This window comes from Dipodomys ordii, unplaced genomic scaffold (genome assembly GCF_000151885.1).
Source record: "Dipodomys ordii isolate 6190 unplaced genomic scaffold, Dord_2.0 Scaffold3, whole genome shotgun sequence".
NCBI lineage: Eukaryota > Metazoa > Chordata > Mammalia > Rodentia > Heteromyidae > Dipodomys > Dipodomys ordii.
The window spans coordinates 32,544,755-32,568,279 of NW_012267219.1; the positions used below are offsets into that span (position 1 = coordinate 32,544,755).

Consider the following 23,525-nt stretch of genomic DNA (forward strand, 5'->3'; position numbering starts at 1 on the left):
ATAAACTACCAAAAAGCTGAAAGCAGAGTTGTGGCCCAAGTAGCTGAGTGCTAGCCTTGAGTAAAAGAAGCTCAGAGACAACGCCCAAGCCCTGAGTTCAAGCTCCAGAACCAGAAAAAAGAAAAAATTCAATCTAAGGTTGGTTGCTTCTACACATGCATAACCCACAGAAACAAATGCCAATTGTATATATAATAAGTATAAGCCTGGGAAGGTGGCTCAGTGGTAGAATGCTTGCCTTGCATGCCTGAGGCCCTGGGTTCGATTCCCCAGCACCACATAAGCAAAAAGAAAAAAGCCGGAAGTGGCGCTGTGGCTCAAGTGGTAGAACGCTAGCCTTGAGCTGAAGAGCTGAGGGACAGCGCCCAGGCCGAGTTCAGGCCCCACAACTGGACCCAAAAAAAAAAAAAAAAAAGTATAAGCCTGGCGCTGGCAGCTCATGCCTGTAATCCCTGACACTCAGGAGGCTGAAATGTAGCCCAGGCAGAAAACTCCATGAGACCCTTATCTCCATTACCAGCCCCAAATGGAAAGTGGTGCTGTGGCTCAAAATGATAAGAGTGCTAGCCTTGAGCAACAAGTGCTCAGGGACAATGCCCAATCCCTGAGTTCAAACCCCATGACCAACAAAATAAAACAAACAAATAAAAAAGAGGTATAATAATTTTGACCTAGAGTTTACTCCAGAAACGTAGGTTGCCTTAACATTTAAAAATCAACTAAAGGGCTGGAAGGTGGCACAGTGGTAGAGTGCTTGCCTTGCATGCATGAGGCCCTGGGTTCAATTCCTCAGCACCACATATGCAGAAAATGCCGGAAGTGATGCTGTGGCTCAAGTGGTAGAGTGCTAGCCTTGAGCTGAAGAGCTGAGTGGCAGCACCAGGACCAGAGTTCAGGCCCCATGACCGACAAAACAAAACAAAACAAAAATCAACTAAAGAGCAAGCTGCTGAAGTCTCACTCCTATAACCCTAGCTGCTTAGGAAGCTGAGATTTGAGGATGAAGGTTCAAAACCAGCTAAGGCAGGAAAGTCTGTGAGATTCTTATCTCCAATTAACTACCAAAAGCTGGTACTGTGGCTCAAAGTGGTAGAGGGCTAGCCTTGAGCACAAAAACTGAGAAACAGTGCCCATGCCCTGAGTTCAAATGCCAGTACTTACAAAAATAAAAATAAAAAATGAACTATTGAGCCAGTAACCAACAGCTCATACCTCTCAGGAAACTGAGATCCATAGATCACAGTTTGAAGCCAGCCTGATCAGGGAAGTCTGTGAAACTCTTATCTCTGAAAGTAGAATTATGGCTCAAATGGTAGAATGCCAGCCTTAAGTTTGAAAAAGCTAAGGGAGAGTGATTATGCCCGAGTTCAAACCCTAATACTGGCACCAAAAAAAAGTATCAAACTGGTAAAGAAGTAAGATTGTCTTTTTCTTTCCCAGACAACATGATCACCAACACAGAATGTCTACATAGTCTTTAGAAAATGTAACCAGAACCAATAACTGAGTTTTAGCCAAGTTGCAGGACATGAAACCAAAGTTGAAAGAATAAAGAAGCCAAATAAAAGAACACCCAAAAGCCAAAGCTGGGACAATTTAGACAAACAAAATAAATCAAACAGTATTGAATATTAGCCCAGCCTATAAAATAAATATGCATAGTATATACTGACATAAACAGACAATTGAATGAATAAATACCTGAGAGGAAATAGACAAATGCCCTACACAAAACAGCTCCAAATAATTTACATAGATACTTTAACCTCAGGGAAGTACCATATAATTCCTTACTCACATAATGCAAGCTGCACATAGTACTTTGTATTGCAGTGTTTCTTTCAAAATATACAGTAAAATAGTGGGAAAAGGGAATAAATCTGAAATGGAGACAAAAGCTATCAGCCAAGTAAGTGATCAAGATCATCATCAACAATGATAAACCATATTATAGTATATACCCTTGATATTTAAAAAAAGCACTTAGACCAGGCCCTCATGCCTATAATCTTAACTATGCCAGTGACTGAGGCCCCGAAGATAGTTTGGACTCAACTTTCAGACATTTAGCAAAATATTGGGGGGGGGTTGTTTTTTTGTTTTTCAATTGGTTGTGGGCCTGCACTCTGGGCCTGAGCACTGTCCCTCAGCTCTTCAGCTCAAGGTGAGCACTCAACCACTTGAGCCACAGTGCCACTTCTGGCTTTTTCTGCTTATGTGGTGCTGAGGAATCGAACCCAGGGGCTCATGCAGGCAAGGCAAGCACTCTACCTTTCCAGCCCTCAAAATACTGTTTTTAAAGAAAGATTTTTAACAAAGTACATAATATGCATGTATAAAAACATCAATAAAACTCCTTTGTGCAATTAATTTATGCTACTAAAAATTATTCATTAAAAAAGATAAAACAAAAATCATGCCGACCATGCTAGCATACACCAGTAATCCTAGCACTTCAGGAGGATCCTGAGTTTGAGCCAAGCTTGGGCTACAGAGATTGTGATTCAAAGAAAAAACTCAAACGAACAAAAAAAACCCATTCAACTTTGATAATACTGTGGCGTTTTAACAAAAACTCATAACCTAGTCCAATCAACAGAAAATCAGTACAAAAATCACAATTTGGCACCAGTGCTCAAGCCTGTGATCCTAGCTATTCAGGAGGCTGAGATCTGAGGTTGTGGATTTGTAACCAGCCTGGGCAGACAAAGTCAAGAGGCTCTAATCATTAATTAACCTGCAAAAGGCCACAAGTTGAGGTGTGGATCCAATAGTAAAGTACTACCCTTCAGTGAAAAAGCTAAATAACGGTGTGAGGCCTAAGTTTCAAGCCCCAATACCAGAACACAAACACACACAGACCACACACACACAAATCTGGCAGAACTACTCAAAATTTTCACTGGCATAAAAAACAAAAAAAGGTGAAGAAAGTGGCAGACTCAAGAGAAATCTACAAAGATACGATAAATATAAAATAATACTTAGAATATGAACCTGGAATAAAAAAATTACATTTAAAAAACTCAGATACATGTAACTATTATTTGGATAATAATAACTAATCAATATACATTGTGACAATGTGACAAGTATACCCTACAAACATTAATAATAAAAGAGGATTTGGACAAAAGGAGAACTCTACCCCTTTACACCCTTTACAACTTTTTTTGTAAATATAAAACTATTCTAAGATGAAAAGCTTTAAGCTTTTTTAAAAGGAGTAAGTGAAGTTCTATATACTTTTATGTAAGTTTCACCTAATAAAAATTTATAATAAGCCCGGTGCTGGTGGCTCATGCCTGTAATCATAACTACAAAGGAGGCTGAGATCTGAAGAATAAGGTTCAAAGCCAGCCTAAACAGGAAAGCCCATAAGACCCTTATCTCCAATTAACTACTAGAAAACCAGAAGTGGAGCTCAAAATTGTAGAGCACTAGCCTTGAGCAAAAAGAGCTCAGGGACAGCCCCCAGGCCCTGAGTTCAAGCCTCAGGACCTACAATCCCCTACCCCTCAAAAAAGGTGAACATTAGCCATTAATCATTAGGGAATTGCAGATTAAAAACACAATAAGATATATTAATTATTATTAAAAGGTAATCATATTGAGTATGAATTAAGTAGAATTTTTCATGCTCAAGAGAATTAAGGTATTTGGAAGTGTACTCATTACCTCATTCATGTAACTGTAACCCTCTGTATAGTATCTTTACAATAAAAAAAAAAAAAAAAGAATGAAAGCCAGGCACTGGTGGCTTATGCCTGTAATCCTAGCTACTCAAAAGGCTGAGAAGGTGGCTCAGTGGTAGAGCGCTTGCCTTGCATGCATGAGGCCCTGGGTTCAATTCCTCAACACCACATAAGCAAAAAGAAAAAAGCCAGAAGTGGTGCTGTGGCTCAAGTGGTAGAGTGCTAGCCTTGAGCTGAAGAGCTGAGCGACAGCACCCAGGCCCAGAGTTCAGGCCCCACGACTGGACCCCCCCCCCAAAAAAAAAGGGCTGAGATCTGAGGACTGCGGTTCAAAGCGAGCCCAGGTAGGAAAGGCCATGAGACTCTTATCTCCAATAAACCACTAGAAAACCGGAAGTAGCATTGTGGCTCAAGCAGTAGAGCACTCTCCTTGAGCTGAAGAGCACAGGGACAGCGCCTAAGCCTAAAGTTCAAGCCTCATGACCGACCAAAAAACAAAAAAAAAGGAATGATGAAAAACCTATGTTCTTACAATACTTATATGGGAATGTTCAAAGCAGCTTTATTAAATAACCATAACCAGAAACAACCCAAATATTCATCAACAGATAAAGTAATAAACTGTAGAATATCCACAATGGAATATTCCTCAGCAGTAAAAATGTACATATACAACAAAAGAGGTTAACTGCAAAATAATTATACTGTGGAAAAGAAGTCAGAAAAAATGCATACTACATGACTGTTTATCAAAACTATACTATAAACTAATAAATCTAAGTGAAGTATGTTGCTTCCTGCTTTGGCCTGAAATTGAAAAAGGAACTGCTTTGGGGATAAGGAAGAATCATTGAAATATAGGTTTTGTTTTAACTCGTTTATGAAAGATGGAACGAAAACATACCTTTGAAGATGAGCCTTAGACTGCTCAAGAAATAGCAGCAGGTGTGGGTATATTTTGTATGTATTTGTATATTATATATTACTTGTATACTGTTAGTTCAGGTGAATTATTTCATTCTTTTTTTTGGGGGGGGGTCCAGTCGTGGGGCCTGAACTCTGGGCCTGGGCGCTGTCCCTCAGCTCTTCAGCTTAAGGCTAGCACTCTACCACTTGAGCTATAGCACCACTTCTGGCTTTTTTCTTTTTGCTTATGTGGTGCTGAGGAATCAAACCCAGGGCCTCATGCATGCATATCAAGCACTCTACCACTGAGCCACCTTCCCAGCCCTCAGGTGAATTATTTCAAAGTCACCTTATGTAAATACCTATACAAACTAGCCAATCATAAGCAGATTATGAACTTGAGTTCAACCAATTTTAGCAGAGGGGCAGGGTCTGCTGTCTTAGGCATAAAGGAGGGGAGCAGCCTGCCTGCTCTGCTTGCTTGCTTGCCAGATTTTTGGCTGATGATGTACCTGCTGCAGAAGAAAATTTTGCATTGCTGAGACAATTCTTTATTTTCTTGACTACTGCTGTGAATTCAATGGTTCCTGGAGAGCATGTTTATAACAAGTAGAAGACCAGTGAATGTCAGGGATGAGGTAGAGAGGTAGAAGATTACAGAAGAAAATGAGGAAACTTTGGAGGATGGCAAAAATGTTCATTTCCATAGTTATAGGGCTAGTTTCATGATTCATACATACATTGAAGTCATAAAACTGCACATTTAAGCATGTGCATAAATTACTGCTCAATAACCTGCTTAAATCAAATATATACATATCAATTAAAAAGAGTAGTTGTTTAATAAAATACAAGGAATAAAAGAATATACACATTATTTATGGCACTTTAAAAACACTCTACTGCATTTGTCCTTTAATGAAGATCTTAGCAGCAACTGTAAGATATGTTTTTAAAAAAATGAGTATAGCAATATGCAAACTTCATACTAGCGAAGAATATCAAATTAACTTTATAATTTTAGTTCCTGAAAAGTTCTAAAACAACTTCCTCATTTCATTGTAGAGAATATGAAGGCCTGAGGGTCTATATTAACTGTTCCAAGTGACAATGAAACATATCCAAGACTATAAACAAACTGATACAAAGTTAAAGGTATTTTATTTTAGAGGAATTACCATTCTATTATAACACTGATAAATTTACTACCTTGAGCTATGTTCTGCCCCCAGATGTTTTACCAGTTGTTGATAACAACAAATGATAACAAATAACCCTTCATCAAATACTGTATTTCTGTTGAGATATCAAAATGTAACTAAACTAAACATGCATGTTTCATAGCAAAGGCCTACTATGCCCTTGGGAAGCTAAAACAAGACACAGCTACTGCTTTCTGGAACCTCACAATTTATTACTAGAGATAATGTAGAACATTACATGGAAAGTACCGTATAATAGATATTACAATAAAAATGAAAACAGACGCTCTACCAAGTATAAGACCCCAGTACCAATAAACCAAAGCAATAAAAACTAGAAGAAAACAAAATGGAGGTACAGGAAAAGGGCAATCAATTCTTTTAATTGTAAAGAAGACTACTTTGGGAAGAGAACTATGTTTTGTGTCTTTTATTTGTTGTTGTTTTGGGGGGCAGGGGGGGCAGGTATCAAGAGGGTTGTTTTTGAGCTGTTTTTAAGAATAAGTTTTGCCTGGAGAATACAGAAAAGGGGTCATTCCAGATACAAACAGTATCCTGTTTCAAGATCATAGTATCACATACAGTAGGCAAAAATATATGTAGTATATAGGGTAAGGCGGTACAGTATACTGTGGTATTATGCATTTTCAGTGCAAAGAAATGATGTAACTAGAGAAATAGAAAGAATTCTTATTTTCTGTGACAAGGAATATGGGTTTCATCTTATGAATCAATGTTGTTCCTATATTGTCCCTCAGCAGACTGGTTGAACATAGTTGAACCCACATGGTAGAAGTAGTTAAAAAAAAAAGTGAAAGGATGGGCCGGGTTCCCGAGGCTCATGCCTGTAATCCTAGCTACTCAGGAGGCTGAGATCTGAGGATCACGGTTCAAAGCCAGTCGGGCAGGAAAATCCACAAGACTCTGATCTTCAATTAACTACCAAAAAGCCAGAAGTGGAGCTGTAGCTCATGGTACAGTGCTAGCTTTGTGCAAATTAGCAAATTAGGACAGTGATCAGGCCACGAGTTCAAACCCCAGAAATGGTACCCCCCCAAAAAAAAAAGTTTTTGTTTTTGTTTTTTTTTTTTGGTCCAGTCATGGGGCCTGAACTCTGGGCCTGGGCGCTGTCCCTCAGCTCTTCAGCTCAAGGCTAGCACTCTACCACTTGAGCCACAGCGCCACTTCTGGCTTTTTTCTTTTTGCTTATGTGGTGCTGAGGAATCGAACCCAGGGCCTCATGATGCAAGGCAAGCGCTCTCCCACTGAGCCACCTTCCCAGCCCCCCCCCAAAAAAGTTTTTAGCAAAAAACCTTAATAGGATAAATGTTTACAAAACATTTTTCCAGTAACAGTGCCAAGGATAGAAATAGGGAAGTAGGAGATCAGAAGGAAATGAGAACATTTCGTTGCAATAACGGATGCAACAAATAAATAATAAATCTGGGTAGTGACAACAGAGATACTTAAACTTGTGCCAAGTAGTCTGCTTCAGGATAAAAACATAAATTCACTAATTACTAAAATAAAAAAATCATGACTGGTTACAATGGGAAGGTAAAACAAAGCAGTGGGGTGGCTAAACATGTAGATTGACTTAAGTAAATACAAAGACAGCTGTATTTTTTTTTTTTTTTGGGTCCGGTTGTGAAGCCTGAACTCTGGGCCTGGGCACTGTCCCTCAGCTCTTCAGCTCAAGGCTAGCGCTCTACCACTTGAGCTACAGCGCCACTTCCGGCTTTTTTCTTTTTGCTTATGTGGTGCTGAGGAATCGAACCCAGGGCCTCAGGCATGCAAGGCAAGTGCTCTACCACTGAGCCACCTTCCCAGACCAAGACAGCTGTATTTTAAACATAAAACACAATCTTAATCATAATGGGCCAAAAAAAGATATAAGGAGATGTAAACTGAACAATGTAAAGCATAATGGCTACTATACTTCATGAGCAAACTGTCCATGAGGATTTGGGAAATGTATACAAAAAAATCATACAAATCAAAAAATGAATACAAAAAAAAACGATAGTTGAATACCATTTTAAATAACATAAGACTTGGTTTTCTGAGCTGTTTAACAGTAAGTTTTTGCCTGGAAAATAAGATGGAGGGGACATTCCAGACAGAAACCATATCCTAATTTTCTAAAAATACTAAATATGAATCTCAAAGTTTCTACCTGGCATCTTTACTTTGGTAGTTTTAGCTGACATCCAGATTCCCAAATGATAACATGGAATCATGGGTAAGAAGCATGAAAAAATAATATTTAGGTCATCATACCTTACAATTCCTCTAGTATATGGCAACAAAGTTACAATGGTTCCATTACTCCTGAAGTATACTGATGAGTTACAAAATTCCACTCAGGGTTCCTTTTTATATTTTTAGTTCATTTACTTTCTTGTTTGTTTCCAAAATGGTATTTTATTATGTTGCCTAGGCTAACCTAGAACCTAGACTCAAGTAAACCTTCATGCCTTAGTCTCTCAATTAGCTGGGACTACAGGCATGCAATTACAGGTCCCAGCTAATAACAGATCTTTTAAAAGGAACCCAGAAGAACAGAATGGTAGGAAACACAAAACTGCAAAAAAACTGAATTACATTTTCACTGTTACTGTGAGTCTTATTTCAGCTCTTGATATAAACATTATAACTAATAGTAAACACAAAATAAATTCTCAAGTCCTTCAACGGTGAATGACAGAATTGATCAAAACACCTCGTGATCAACAGAGTATTTGATCTACGTTAATTGGTAAAAACATCATACTATTTATTATTTACAAATAACTGTCTATAAATTATAAAACTACCTTGCCACATCGGAAAGAACTGGTTACAACTTTTTAGTCTATTGCCAAACCTAATCTGTTAGAAAAGATTCTTTAAAGAGGAATAGTAAAGAAAATGAAATAGGTATCTGACTAAGACAATAAGAATCAGAAAATAGTCTCAAGGTATCCTACTGTGGGGCATAAATAGTGTTTGCATTTACAGACAGAAAAAAAAATGGGGAATAGAAGTATTACCTGAGGGCAGGAAATTCAGACAAAAGCTCCCTATTCCTGATGAAAGCAAGTAGTCAGTTGCCAGTGGCTCTTAGACTCTTCTGGTACTCATTTAGGTGGTTATGCAATTCACAGCACACCAATCTCCACCACAGCCAGCAGGGAACGCTGCAGGGAATGGGTACACAGGGAATACAGAAGGGGGCAAGTTTAAGGGAGGGAAGAGGAAAGGAATGATATGATAAAAATATTTAGCTGTGACGAACTTTAAAAATACAGTTGTATTTTACACTGGATTAATGAAAAGTAAACACTGTTTAAATTCTAAGATAAATTAACCTTTTAATTTTCTTCATTCTCTCTACCACTGGTACTACACTTCTACATTATATTCATATTTTAAAGAGACTTTCAAATTAAAATGTTGACTATGAGATTGCTATTCTGTATACAAGCTATACAAATGCTCAACTGTTTAACACTAAATCAATCAAGGCACTGAAGAAAACAAGCATCCAACAAATACAAATTAGAAATTAGTTTAACAGCCAAAAAATCTCAAGTAAAACTATAATCTGTATTTCATAGAGCTCCTATGAAAGCTAATATAAACCAAAGATCAAATGATAAACTACATATACTCAAAAGTACATTAGAAGCTGGTGCCAATGGCGCATTCTTGTAACAATAGCTACTCCAGGAGGCTGAGACCCAGAGAATCAAGGTTCAAAGCCAACCCAAGCAGAAATGTTTGTGAGACTCCATCTCCAATTAACTAGCAAAAAGCCAAACTGAAAGCATGGCTCAAGTAGTAGAGCACCAGCCTTCAGCAAACAAGCTGAAGGAGAGCATGAGGCCTTGAGTTCAAGCCATAGTACTGGCCAAAAAAAATTTTAACACAAAAACTCATATTAAGGATAGTTTTATCCAGAAAAAAAAAATTAACCTAAATTCTCTGAATATGAGTCAACTTTTTAAACCTGTCAAAATGTATTCAAGGCAACCAATTTATGCCCCCATGTAATCTATGAAGAAGCCCTAAAAAGATGATAAGCTAAAAGTCTGTTTTAATTTTAAAACAAAATAGTATATATCTGAAGACCTAAAGGTCTTAAAAACAAAGCTCAGTGAAGACTAACCTTGTTGCTTAGTTAAAACTGCTATGTAGTGGGGAATGAAACTGTCATAAAGAGATGAAGACAACATGACTGTATCAGTAAGACAACCTAAGACAGATGAGGAGTAAAAGGAAGAAAAGTGCAGTGATGGAAAATAAAAACGTAAGCAAACTGGATGAACTAGTAGTGGGGATAATCAGACAATCACACTTATTTCTTCAAGATCAACTAGAGCTCACATTTTATAGTTGCCCTTTTTATGGTATACCTCAGTTATATATAAAGTCACACACAACAATATTTAGGCAAAGATTCTATTACTTAAAAGTGTTGTTTTACATCAGCCAACCAGGCCAGGATAGCTTTCTCCTCCTCCCCCACCAACCAGTCACCATGAGAAAGTGAGGGAAAGGTCTTGGGTCATGCCGTAACCCAGGTCAGCTCTTCAAACCACAGCCCACAGGAGGGTTTGGCTTATTTCCAACAAGCTAATCACCATCTGACAAACTGCCAAGAGGGAGGAGAAAAAGGTGAGGAGGGTGAATACAAAATAGCCAGTCCCTGACCTACCACATACCAGTGGTATGTGGTAGACAACTGGTTTTCAAGTTCCCCTGCTTACTCTCCTGAGTGGTCTTTACTTTCTCTTTACCAAACAAACTCTTTACAACCATATGAAAGAAAAAGTGCTGTTTTACCAACTTTGTAAAGTTACTGAAATTTCTGTTAATACTATTGTTAAATATCGATTCCTACAAACAAATTACATAAAGATTTACAGACAATAGTAGCAGATAATACATTATGCTATACTAGCAGTAGCAAAACAAGAAGCCAGAGCTCCCTCTTTCTGGGGGTCTTGAGGAGGGCACAAGTCAATTTATCTTGAAAACTGCAGTATAATACATGTCAATTCCTGCTACAATAAAAGTACTTTTAAGAATTTTAAATCTGACAACTAGGTACTAGTGCCTCATGTTTGTCATCCTAACTACTTAGGAGGTTGAGATCTCAAGACCAAGGTATGAAGTCAGCCCACAAAAGTAAAACCAAGAGACTATGATCTCCAGTTAGCTAGCAAAAAGCCAAAACTGGAAGTGTGGCTGAAGTGGTAAAGTGCTAGGCATGAGTAGAAAAGCTGAGTGAAAATGCTGAGTGAGATGGAGACTTTGAGTTTTATGTGTACCAGTACTGAGCTCATCTACTCAGATTGCAAAACAGTTAAAAGAAGAAGAAGAAGAAAAATAAGGGCCAGGAATAGTGGTTCACATCTGTAACCCTGCTACTTGGGAGGCAAAGATTTGGAAGATGGAGGAATGTGATCGCAGATACATGAAAACTGAGCCCCAGTCACTAAGACCCACTGTACTATAAATGTAAAATATGATGTATAATGAAAACACTAATATGTCGTATGATATGCATACTTTAAGTATACACAATTGGTAAAGATCAAACTAAGAAGATATTTAAAATGTGAACTACAGTGCTAAAGCAAAGTAAAATATTGCAAAAGGAAAATTACATAAGTAAAAATGGAGAAATTATGTTTCCTAACTTCAAAAATATTTCATATCAGTACGTTAAGTTGAAACTCTTGTTTAACTACTTAACAATAAATCTTTTTAATAGTAGTGTCAATGTCCTTTGTCTTTTTTCTCATTCATTCCACTAAAGGTGAATTTGACCAAATAGTTACTGGTTAAATTTGCAGTAAAGCAGTTGAAATTGGCTAGGTTTTTAATTTTGCCCTCATATTTTAACTAAAATTCCTTTGCAAAGAATAGCGTAGTGAAAAGACTATAGCACCTCAACTTCAAATGATTATACAAACTAAGGACTGTATCAAAACAACCATACCTGCAGAAAGTGTCCAATCAAAATGTTTTAACAATTTTCTCCATTGGCAGAGGAACAGATACTTTGGATTCTTAATTTTAGTATGATAACATTACACCCACAAAACCAAGTATCCAATCACCTTTTCACTCCAAGTTTCCAAATCAATTTCCTAAAAGTAAATTCAGCAAAATCAATGTCTGAGCTTGGCACTCATGGTTCCTAGCTATTTGGAAGCTGAGATGAGAAGGATCAAGGTTCAAGGCCTTCCTGGGTAGAAAAATTTGCAAAACTCATTAACCCACAGCTTGACACAGTGACATACATCTGTTATCCTAAGCTACCTGAAAGGTTGAGAATGGAAAGATCTCTGTTACAGGTCAGCACAGGCAGAAAAGTCCATGAGACTGCACCTCTGCACAGGGGAAGCTAGCGGCAGCTAAGAGCCTATTATCCCAGGAACTATGGAAAGCCTCAAAGTAGGAGATATGGCTAGGTAAGAAGCAAGACTCTATCCTAAAAACTAACAAGCATGAACCCAGGTGCCGGTGGCTCATACCTATAATCCTAGTTACTCAAGAGTCTGGGATCTAAGGATTTTCCTGCCACCCTGGGCAGGAAATTAACCACCCAAAATTAACCACCAAAAAGCTGGAAGAAGAGCTGTGGCTCAAGTGGTAGAACACTAGCCTTGAGCACAAAAGCTGAGGGACAGGAGCTAGACCCTGAGTTCAAACCCCAAAACACACACACACACACACACACACACACACACACACACACACACACACACACACACACACCAAGAAAGAGGGATGTCTAGGATCCCCTCAGAACAGCTAGACCCTGAGTCACACACACACACACACACACACACACACACACACACACACACACCAAGAAAGAGGGATGTCTAGGATCCCCTCAGAACAGCTAGACCCTGAGTTCAAACCCCAAAACACACACACACACACACACACACACACACCAAGAAAGAGGGATGTCTAGGATCCCCTCAGAACATTTCAAGCCAGGATATCATAAAGACACTTGCACATCCATGCTTACTGCTGCACTATTCACAAAAGCCAAGTTATGGAAAAAGCCCAGATGCCCTACAATAGATGAGTGGATCCAAAAAATGCTGTACCTGTACACCATGTATTCTACATAGCCATTAGAAAGTTTTATCATTTGCAGGGAAATGGATGGACCTAGAACACATCACATTAAGTAAGCCAAGCTGATAGCCAAGCTAGATCTAAAATATAAACCAGGACATGATAAATTATATAGGATTCTAGCCACACACACTGAGACCAAAGGGGAATACTCTGACAGGAAGAACACAAAGGCTCAATGCCCATGTGCCTCTGATCATATAAAACAATATATATCAAAATGAACTCCAGGAAATGAAAAAAAGAGGGTTTTTTCTTTGTTGTTGTTTTTGTTTTTTCATTTTATCTTCTCTGTTCATTGATCTGTTTGGGGGAGGGTAAAGAGGGAACATAGAAATGGAGGGAAAGGGTGAATGAATGCAGCAGTGGTACTCAGGTGAAAATAAACTACACAACTTATAGATGGGGATAGGAAGGAAAACCAGGAGAGAGAGAAGGAAGGGATGACACTGTCCAAAAAGAAATGTATTCATTACCTATGCAATTGTAATCCCTCTGTACATCCCTTTTTAATTAAAAATAAATAAATTAAAAATAAAAAGCTGGGCACTGGTGGCTCACACCTGCAATACTAGCTACTCAGGAGGCTGAGAGCTGAGGATCACAGTTTAAACCAGCCAGGGCAGGAAAAGTACATGAGACTCTTACCTCTAATTAACCACCAGAACCTAAAGTGGTTCTGTGGCTCAAAGTGGTAAAGAAAAAACAAGAGCTCAGGAACAGCATCCAGGGCTTGAGTTCAAGTCCCACAACCAAAAAAGGAAGGAAGGAAGGAAGGAAGGAAGGAAGGAAAGAAGGAAGGAAGGAAGGAAGGAAGGAAGGAAGGAAAGAAGGAAGAGAGGGAAGGAAAGAAGAGAGGGAAGGAAGGAAGAGAGGGAGGGAGGGAGGGAGGGAGGTGTGACTCACTCTGTGTTCAACTCTCACTATCTCCCCATTATCTTGTGAAAGAAACACTTGCTCTATTTCTGATACTTCTATATAGTGCTCTTATTAGCAATCCTACATGCTTTAAGAACATTCAACTCACAATTCACTTTGCTATTTAAACCGAAGGATAACTAGGTAAAAGTATTTTTATTATTGTTGCCAACTAAAACGTGTGGTCTAAATCAGAGAATATCCTTTTAGACAAGATTCACTCAAATTAGTAAACCCAAATGGAAACTCCTTATCTTCCATATACCTGCTCCTTCTAGATCTTCTCCAATTGAGTGCCTTTGAAGACATGTGTTGTTTTCTGTCCATTCATCAGTCAGTTAATCCTGGCTCTAGCTAGAAACTGTTGATAATATCTCTCTCATCTTCACTGGCTTACTGCTTCTGACTTTGTCCCTCTGTTTCCCAAATAGCTACTAGAGGAATCTTTGGCTAAAAGCCTGCCCATGGCTTCCAACTTACATGTCAGGATAAAAGTCAATGTCATTACGAAGTTCCACATGATCTGGCCTTTGTTAGTTTTTTTTTTTTGTTTTTTGTTTGGGGTTTTTTGGGTTGTTTTTTTTTTTTTTTTTTTTGTCAGTCGTGGGGCTTGAACTCTGGGCCTGGGCGCTGTCTCTGAGCTCTTCAGCTCAGGGGGAGCACTCTACCTCTTGAGCCACAGTGCCACTTCCGGTTTTCTAGTGGTTTATTGGAGATCAGAGTCTAACAGACTTTTCTGCCCAGGCTAGCTTTGAACCATGATTCTCAGATCTCAGCCTCCTAAGTAGCTAGGATTACAGGCGAGAGTCACCCGCGCCCAGCTGCCTTTGTTGTTTTTGTAGTACCTAAGGCCTCAAACTTGGTATACGAATGTTTTACCATGCTGAGCTAGTCTGCTTGCCAGTCATGTGTTTTCATTTTTATTTTTTATTCCTCTACTCACCTTACATCTAGTGGAAGCCTTGACATATTTTCAAAATGATAGGTTTCCACCTCTGGACTCTGCATTTGCTCTCTAGGGTATCTTCTCAAATAAAGAGACTGTCCTCAATTAAGTGTTCTTGATTTTAAAACTAACTGCAAACTCTATTCCTACTTCCTAGGCTCTTTCTCTGTGTTAGTATTTGCTATAGTATTTAACGCTATAATACTTAACAGACTGATATACTATGTATTTATTTACTAAATTTTCCTCTCTGATTAAAATGTAAAGACAGTGAATGGAGGGATTTCTTGTCTGTTTTGTCCACTGTTATATCTCCAGGAGTACTTGGCATGATGTAGTATTCAGCAACTTTTTTCTTTCTTTCTTTCTCTTTTTTCGTCATGGAGCCTGGGCACTGTCCCTGAGCTCTTCAGCTGAAGATGAGTGCTCTACCACTTGAGGCACAATGCCACTTCCGGTTTTCTGGTGGCCAACTGGAAATAAAAGTCACCCAGACTTTCCTGCCTAGGCTGGCTTTGAACCATGATCCTCAAATCTCAGCCTCCAGAGTAGCTAGGATTACAGGCGTGAGCCACCAGCACTTATTTGTTAACTTATTTGTTAACTAGTATATTTCACAACAGTAGATCTAGGGTCAAAATACACATTAATAATTATATAAAAATGAATGTTGTCAATGTAAAGAAACCAAAAATTAACAACAACAACAAAAAAAAAACAGCCCAGGTACCCGAAGTTTAGTCCCTTTGCTCTTTCATTCAAAGCTAGCATTCTATCACTTGAGCTATACCTCCACTTTCAGCTTTTTGGTGGTTAATTGGAGATGAGTCTCATTGACTGACCTGTCTAGGCTGTCTTTGAACCACAATGCTCATATCTCAGCCTCTTGAGTAGCTAGGATTACAGACTTGAGCTCTAAAACCCCCAGCTCAAAAACCAAAACAAAACAAAAAAATCCCAAACCTATAAAAATAAGTTTATTTGCAATCTGAAAAAAAAGTCTTTATCTCAGTTTTCTCCCAGCTGCCTAATCTAAGTAAATCAAATCTTGAATGTTTCAGGTAACAGTAGAGTTTAGAAATAGTTATGGTAATAGAATCATAGAATCACAAGAATCAAGTGATAAAGCACTGGCCTAGAGCAAAGTCCTGATTTCAAAACCTCAGTACCACCAAAAAGAACATTAGCCCTACCTAGTGACAATAATTATAGCCCCTGAGATTTATTCAAGGTATTATTGCTAACTGATCATTGCTAGTACAATCATTGAAATTTCTCAAGAGCTCAGGTCATGTCTTCTAATTTTGTATCTCTAATTTCCAGTGTGTGATGCGTGGGTGCATACATGCGCACTTGAGCTATTTTTTTTTAGTTAGTAGGTCATGCCTGTAATTCTAACTCCTCAGTGGCCTGAATCTCAGTTCAAAGCCGGCCCAGGAAGACAAAAAAAGCTGCAAATGGTCATGTGGCTCAAATGGTCAAGTGCCTGCCTTGAGTGAAAATGACAAGTGAGAGCATGAGGCCCTGAGTTCAAATCCCAGTACCAGCAGACACACACAATTATTAAACTTTGCCATAGAGTGATGTATATGAATACTAGTCTTTGAAGAATTGTGATGTTATTATTTGAGAAAATAATTTTGACAGACTAATCTATTAATACTTATTTCTGATTACACACACTTTAGTTTCTCCTCAGCAACTCATTTCTGTGGCCATATCTGAAAGTTTGTGCTAAAGTAGATCTACTACTACTACCTCTAAAATCTTAATTCAAAATATTAATATTAAATGTCATCTTCAAGGTAAAACTTTCAGGCAAAACTTCTAATTCTTCCAATTCACTCATTCCTTTACTCCACTGCTCTTCAGTTCTTTTATCTCAAGGTTGTTTGCTGCTGGTCTCCCCTTTCTTCAGAGGTCCATCCAGTTAAACTCATTGTGAAGTACTGCAAAGTTTTGTCACTTTGTCACAAAATTCCAAAAGTGCTCATCCCTTCCTAATCTCCATAATGAACATTTTGAGTATTCAACAATCTTCTCAGGCCACTCATCTTTACTAATTGTTCTTTCACCTTGGTTTATAGCGTAAGTCATACTGAGTGTTTCAAACAGTTTCTACTCCTTATATAACTAGAGCTGGTCTTGATCCAGTCTCTTTTCAAGTCTGGTTCTCCAAACACACAGTAAAAAGTAAGTTCTGAAGGGAGCCAGAACTGCGGATGCACACCTAAATTCCTAGGTAATTAGGAGGCTGAGACCTGAAAGATCAAAGCACTAAGCCTTGAAAAGTCTCAGAGATTCATCTCTAATTAACCAGCAAATAGGTGGGCTGGAGATGTGGCTCAAGTTAAGTGGTAGAATGACACTCTTGAAAAAACAAGCCAATTAAATGTGAAGTCCGGAGTTCAAACCCCTAGTACAATAAAAAGTCCTTAGAGACATCAATATCTTTCCATACATTATCTTTTTACGTGTTACTTGCTAGTTATTGCTGAGCCTGAGACTCCAACATTCAGACTTCAATTCTTTATTAGCAGTCAGTCCCCATTCCAGGGATGAAATTCAATTTCTTTAATGTAGCAAATGAGGGCTGTGGAAATCTAATTTACTTCAGGACCTAGTACTGACATTAAACGGAGCAGCAAGTTTGACTCAAAATAATCTCCCTCAAATGATATCTTTGCTGTACAACTTTACTACTGCTAATTGATCCATGAATAGCTGGAACTGAGTCATATAGATTCTCACTCCTAAGAAACTGAATCTGACAAGATAGACCAGAGACTATATTGGGAGAGATGGGCCAGTACCCTAAAATTGTAGACCAGGAGGAATTTTGTCCCTTCAGGTATGTGTAGATCATCTGAAAGCATTAAACATCCTATAATTACAGATCAGCCCTCCTCAAGAATTAATTATTAGCAGGTCCAAGATGTCCATAGTACTGAGGTGGAAAAACTCTGCTCTGAGAGGAAAGTCCAGAAGCTCTTCCAATGAGATCTGAGGAGCTGACCGGTTCCTGTTGTCTTGGTTTGCTCTTCATATCTTTCTCTGATTCTGTAACCCAACCCTATAGCTTCCTATTACATTTATCATTTTGCTTTAGAAAGTGGTTTCTTTTGTTTGCAGACAAAATAACCTTAACCAGCAAAGTGCCCTGAGTCAATCATTTGATACACATCTAGTTTTTCACCCTCAAGGCTACTGACATTTGGTGAACTATACACACACACACACACACACACACACACACACACACACACACATTAATTTAGGAGAATGTGCTATGTATTTCAGGATGTATAGATATATCCCTCCCATCTCACCAGATACCAGTAGCACTACTACCAAATCATAACAATCATAAATGTCTTTATACTATTGCTTTAAAACAAAGACTTTCTGGGTGCCAGTGGCTCATGCCTGTAAGTAATCCTAGCTACTCAAGAGGCTGAGATCTGAGGATCACGGTTCAAAACCAGCCTGGGCAGGTAAGTCCAAGAGACTCTTATCTCCAATTAACCACCAGAAAACAGGAAGTGGTGCTGTGGCTCAAGTGGTAGAGCTCTTGCTTTGAGCTGAAGACCTCAGAGACAGCACCCAGGCCCAGAGTTCAAGCCCCAGGACTGACCAAAAAAAAAAAAAAAAAAAAAGGAAGGAAGGAAGGAAGGACGGACGGACGACTCACCCACCCATTTGTGGCATAAGTCAGCCTGGCCATTTCTCTATCCATAGAAAACCTGTGTATAGTAGCTTTATTATTATGCGGTTAGAGTGATAAGAAAGAGAAGCATTTGGTTTTTTTTTGTTTTTTGGGTTTTTTTCTTTTTTTAATTTTTTATTGTGAAAATACTGTACAGAGGGGTTACAATTACATGGGCAAGATAGTGAGTACATTTCTTATCAAGCATTGTAGCCTCCTCCTTTGTTTACCCTTCCCATCCCTTCCCAGCCTCTCCCTACCCCCCTACCCAACACCCCCCCCCCCCCAGCCAAAGTTGTGACATGACAACTTGTACTTCTCATTGTTGCAACAGGTCCACCTGTATCCTTACTTAAACGACTTGTTTTTCCCCTTCCCCTCCACAAATTATACCAACATCAAATACAGTGAAAACAGGGGTTATACCGTGGGGGAGGGACATACAAAGCAACAAAGAAATAATCTTATAAATGCGTTAGAAACAAATGCATGAAAGAAAAAAACATTTAAATACATATCTTAGGGTTCCTTTTCCTAACATCACCTTATCTGACCTTTTCTGCTTGACTCATACATATACTAGATATTGCAAATAAGGGAAACCATGGGACCTATGTTTTTTGGGCTTGGTTTACTTCACTTAATATAATTTTTTCCAAGTCTTTCCATTTCCTAACAAATGGGGCAATGTTGTTCTTTCTGATGGAGGCATAGAATTCCATTGTGTATATATACCACATTTTCTTGATCCATTCATCTACTGAGGGGCATCTGGGTTGGTTCCATATCTTAGCTATGGTAAATAATGCTGCAATAAACATAGTTGTGCTGGTAGCTTTAGTGTGGTCTTGTTTGTAAACATTTCTTACTTCATTGTTGGTGGGAGTGTAAACTTGTTCAACCACTTTGGAAAGTAGTATGGAGGTTCCTCAAAAGACTCCACATAGAGCTCCCCTATGACCCAGCAATCCCACTTTTGGGCATTTACCCAAATGTTTACAAACAAGAGAAGCATTTGTATGTCAATCTTCTCTGCCCTTTTTCAGATCCTGGCTTAATTAAATACTTTGCTCTGTTTGTGCCTGCACACATACCTGTACCCACCTGTATAATAAAGTCATGAGCTGAAAGATAGCGCTGGCTCTTATTGGATATAACATTTTTTTAACTTTCTATTCTCTGATGAAAAAAGATTCTCCTACAAACACCTCCAACACATACCCTGAGCTGTTCTAATCTAAAGGGTTATGGTAATTTCTCCTTCAAAGTCTTTTCCTGTTTCACTTCTCTTAAAAAAAAAAATGTAACTCATAGGGTTGGGGGTGTGACTCAAATGCCAAGAGTGACTGCTTGGCAAGGGCATAGTCCTAAATCAAAACCCTGATGCGGGGGCTGTGGCTTAATGGTAGAGTGCTTAGTGGTAGAGTGCTTGCCTAGCATACATGAAACCCTGGGTTCAATTCCTCAGTACCACATAAGCAGAAAAAACCAGAAGTGGTGCTGTGGTAGAGTGCTAGCCTTGAACAAAAGAAGCTCAGGACAGTGCCTAAGCCTTCAGTTCAAGCCCAGGACTGGCAAAAAAAAAAAACCCTGGTTGGGGGAGGGGAGGCAGTGTGGGATTTCCTCTAACTTCCTCCATCTTCTATAAGCACAACTTCCATTCAGATTAGTAAAAGTATAGAAACTTCATTAATCCAAGACACTCTTAGATTACAAACTGAACAATTAGGCAAGAAACAAACATAATCATCCTCAAGTAGTTCATCATTTAAAGCATTTGTTAATCTCTTAAAGACTAATTTCTCCTTCACACCTAACACACCAGTTCCTCAAATCTTTACATCCAAAACAACACTAGCTTTAATCTCTAATGCACTATACTTCAACCTTGAATGTTCTCTTTTCTCCTATTGGTTCCTACAGTCTTTCCTTTTGCTAAAAGACTCCCTATAAAATCCTGTAAGAACTAGATTATTTTCCTACCTCCTCCTTTGCAGAACATGAAAGGTACCATATTATTTAATGACTGAAGAAAACCATAATAAAATGACTCATCCTCAAATCTATGAAAATACTGGTGGCATATGGTTTTGTCTCAGTTAAAAAGCTTTAGCAACTTAAGGAAAAGTCAACATCTGTGCTATTCATTCAACTAATAGTTACTGAATGACTGTACTAGCCTCAAGAAAAAACTCTTGCCTTCATAGAGTTTATATTCATTCAAGTAGAGAGTGGGACATAAATAAAGATGTATTTTGACAGATGAAAATAAGTGCTACAGAGAAAAGTAAAGCAAGTAAGAGAGTTGGAAGAGATGCTGGGGCAGTGGTTCAAATGGTAGAGCACCTGACTCTCGGGGCTGGGAAGGTGGCTCAGTGGTAGAGTGCTTGCCTTGCATGCCTGAGGCCCTGGGTTCGATTCCTCAGCACCATATAAGCAAAAAGAAAAAGTCGGAAGTGGCGCTGTGGCTCAGGTGGTAGAGCGCTAGCCTTGAGCTGAAGAGCTGAGGGACAGCACCCAGGCCCAGAGTCCAGGCCCCATGACCGGACCCAAAAAAAAAAAAAGTGACTCTCAAGTGCAAAGCCCTGAGCTCAAACCCCAACACCAACAAAAGTGGGGGGGGCGTAAGTAGGGGACAGAAGTTCACAATTGTAAACTGAACATCTAGAAAAGCTTCCTTTGAGAAGGCACCATGGGGTACATGCACAAGTTACATGAGATGTCTGTTAATAGAAAGTAATACTTTTTGAGTATTTTCTGTTAAATATTAAATTGTATTGTAGATCACCAGATTAAGATAGAGACAGCTTCACAACAACAAACAATGTATACAATTAAACTTGACCGAAGTAATTTCAAAAGTTCATTCCTATTGGAACCCGTATAATTTATCACAACATCTGCCTTATTTACCTAGGATGAATAGCTGTGAGATTTGTGATTAGTCATTTTCTTAGGAAGATGACAACAATAATTAAAATCAAATATACAAACCAAATTATAAAACTGATACTCTTAAGTAACCTAAAGACATTGTTAAATATGAAATAACTGAAAACTGTAGTGTTTAACAAACATTACTATGCCAGGTGTGGTGGTGCCCAGCTACCCAGTAGGCATAGGCAGGACAATTCCAAGTTTGAGGTCAGCATGGTCAAAGGTAAATACAAACAAGATGACAGGTATATGGCTCCAGTGGTACAGTTTTTGCCTAGCATGCTCAAGGACAAGGCTCCTAGTTTGAATCTCAGTGACACTTAAAAAAAAAACCCACTCCAAAAAATTCATTATCAGTTGGGGGAGGAGGGTTGGATGGGAGGAAGAGGGGAGGATGGGAAGGGATGGGAAGGGGAAACCAAGGAGTGGGTACAATGCTTGATAAGAAATGTACTCATAGCCGGGCGCTGGTGGCTCACGCCTGTAATCCTAGCTACTCAGGAGGCTGAGATCTGAGGATCGCGGTTCAAAGCCAGCCCGGGCAGGAAAGACCGTGAGACTCCTATCTCCAACAAAACCACCAGAAAACCGGAAGTGGCGCTGTAGCTCAAGTAGTAGAGCGCTCGCCTTGAGCTGAAGAGCTGAGGGACAGCGCCCAGGCCCAGAGTTCAAGCCCCACGACCGACAAAAAAAAAAAAAAAAAAATGTACTCATTATCTTGCCCATGTAATTGTAACCCCTCTGTACAGTATTTTCACTATAAAAAATATATATTCATTGTTAGAAAAAAATTCATTATCATTTACGACACAGCTGTAAGAAATCATAATAACCCTAAAGACTAAATTCTGAAGATACAAAATGTGTATATCTAATGAATCTAATGGATTAAGCCATTATACTTTGCTCTTATTTTTATTTTTCCTGGTGCTGGGGTTTGAAGTCAAGGACTTCTATTTGCTTGGCTGACATTTTACCACTTTAGCTATGCACTTACATTCAGCTACTTTCTTTTTTTTTTTTTGTACCAGTCTTGGGGTTTGAACTCATGGCCTGGGCCATGTCCCTGAGCTTCTTTGTTCAAGTCTAGTGCTCTACCACTTAAGCCATAGCTCCACTTCTGGCTTTTTTTTTGGTGCTTAATTGGAGATAAGAGTCTCACAGATTTACCTGTATGGCCTTGAACTGCAATCCTCAGATCTCCGCCTCCTGAGTAACTATGATTACAGGCATAAGTCAACTGGGCCAGGCTCTATTTACAGTTTTTGGTTATTTGGAGAAAGGAATCTCAAGGATTTGTCTGCTTAGAGTGGCTTCAAATCTCCATTCTCAGATCTCTTCTCCTGAGTAGCTAGGATTAGAGGCTTGAGCACTGATATCTGGCTCCAGCTCAGTTTTTTGCTGGTTATTTTAGAGATAAGTCTGTGGGACTTTTCTTTCCCCCAGGCTGGCTTCAAATTTTGATCCTCCAAATCTCAGCCCCCTGACTAGCCAGGATTACAATACTAAACCCTGCTGGTCTTAGTTTTTCAGTATTTCCCAAGGGGACTTACTTCTTCAAGAGAACTGAAAGGAGAGTGCACTAAACTATTTATCGACTGAATTAAATTTTCCTCAATCCTTGTGAGAATGACAAACTATTCAGATTATTGTCTGTGGGTTTGAACTTTCTTATGGAATTGGAGAGAACTGAGGGCATTTGATTAGATAACAAATAAAAAATAAACAGGCAAAACCTTCTTCCAGAATGGTATAGGTCAGTATTGAACTACATGTACAATTTTAAAAGAAATCTTCCACGCAGTGGTGGTGATGCAGGCTTGCAGTCTCAGTACTTGGGAGACTGAGGCAGGAGAATTGGGAGTTCAAAGCGAGCCTGGCTACAGTAAGTTGCAGGCCAGTCTGGACTACACAGCAAGACCTTGTCTTAAAAGCAAACTTTCTAGCTGGGCACCAGTGGCTCACACGTGTAATCCTAGGTACTCAAGAGACTAAGATCTAAGGATTTCAGTTCAAAACCAGCCCAGACAGGAAAGTTCTTGAGACTCTTATCTCCAATAAACCAT

The 23,525-nt window shown here is 39.0% G+C and overlaps 1 protein-coding gene across 4 annotated transcripts in view; it reads right to left on the reverse strand.

Moving 5' to 3' along the window:
- LOC105989647 (UHRF1-binding protein 1-like) overlaps positions 1-23,525 on the reverse strand; it is a 57,280-nt gene that overhangs the window by 32,067 nt on the left and 1,688 nt on the right. The window contains exon 2 of one of the 4 annotated variants that reach the window (XM_013021805.1): positions 8,836-8,982. The exons of the other annotated variants lie outside the window; for them this stretch is intronic. The gene's annotated coding sequence lies outside the window, so the exon portion shown is untranslated. The remainder of the gene's footprint in view (positions 1-8,835; positions 8,983-23,525) is intronic. 4 annotated transcript variants of the gene reach the window in all.